We start from the raw sequence: 1,324 nt of genomic DNA, 5'->3' as shown, positions 1-1,324 counted from the left end.
TCAAAAGTGGAAATGTTATCCTTTTATATATAAAAAAACATTATTTGATTCAGAACCCAGCTCAACATTTTTTTTAGTTATGAGAGATTGTAATGATTTGCTAGATGGATTGCAAACAAGAAATTCCATCACTGTTCACATATTAGAATACCAGGTAAAAATGTTACCAGCTTTTAATCAGCTTTAAAACATGATGGTGACATTCATATGAAACAAGAAGGATAGTCAATCCAGACTGAAATGTCTAACAAACTATTGTTGAATGCAAATCCACCAGAGCACAAAGAGTTTGGTGAGGCACACAAAGAATAATGAACTTTAGCAGAGCTATACTCACAGGAATCTTAGCCCAGGACTAAGTACTTTTACATCTCAGGTTTTCTGATCAACATAATCAGTTCAGATACCAGTCATTCAAGCTTTGTATAACTATAGTTGGAGCCACGAATGATGGCAGTCAAGTTTAGGCCTATTCTGAACATCTAATGAAGCATTCTCTGACAACCAGTGAGAGCTCAGTAGCATTCTCAGTGCTCTGCTGTGAATGTCATAGTGAAAGAATTAAACATAATCGTAGTGTGCTATTTAATGAACTTTTATTTCATTACTTGTGAGTTGTCACAGCCGATGATGGTGGTAAGTGACAAGTTCTGCACAAGCAAGCAAGAGGTGTAATTTGCAGTGTACACATTTTCTTCAAGTGCAGCGCACTTGTACCTGCTTATTCCAACTGTGACTTGAAACTGGCAACAATTTGATCTCTGTCCATGTCTGGAGCTATACAAACCACCATTGTTTAGGGGCTCTACTATAGTAATGCATTTATGGTGACTCATAATTTGCTCATGATGCAATTGATTAAAATTTAGTTTATCTGTGTGTCCATGGAGCACGCTATTTTAGCATATGATCCTGTTGCCATCATCAAGTGAACTCATCATCATGACCTCCTGATAACAGAAATGTGTAAATTGTCTAAAATATTGTGCCCATTGGACACTGAGGTCTTTACACTTGTAAACTAATTTTTCCATAAGTTGCAGTAAGTTGCACACACTTACTTCCCACACTCTGCAGAGCGGATTGGAGAGTGGCCTACCTATATTTCTTCACCATGAACCAATCTATCAAAATGGTTGCATTAATATACTTACGTTAATATAATCAAATACTATTTGAATACCACATAGAGCAATCAGCACTCTGCTGTGAATGGTGTAGTCAGTACAAGCATTAAACATGATCGTAGTGTGTTTCTTTTTAAAAATAAATAAATAAATAAAAGAAAATTAGGAGTTAAGTCAATGTACAATATGTTCCTAAA

This window comes from Schistocerca piceifrons, chromosome 4 (genome assembly GCF_021461385.2).
Source record: "Schistocerca piceifrons isolate TAMUIC-IGC-003096 chromosome 4, iqSchPice1.1, whole genome shotgun sequence".
In the NCBI taxonomy this organism is placed as follows: domain Eukaryota; kingdom Metazoa; phylum Arthropoda; class Insecta; order Orthoptera; family Acrididae; genus Schistocerca; species Schistocerca piceifrons.
The sequence above is the reverse complement of the archived record's forward strand: the minus strand, read 5'-3'. Positions refer to the sequence as shown.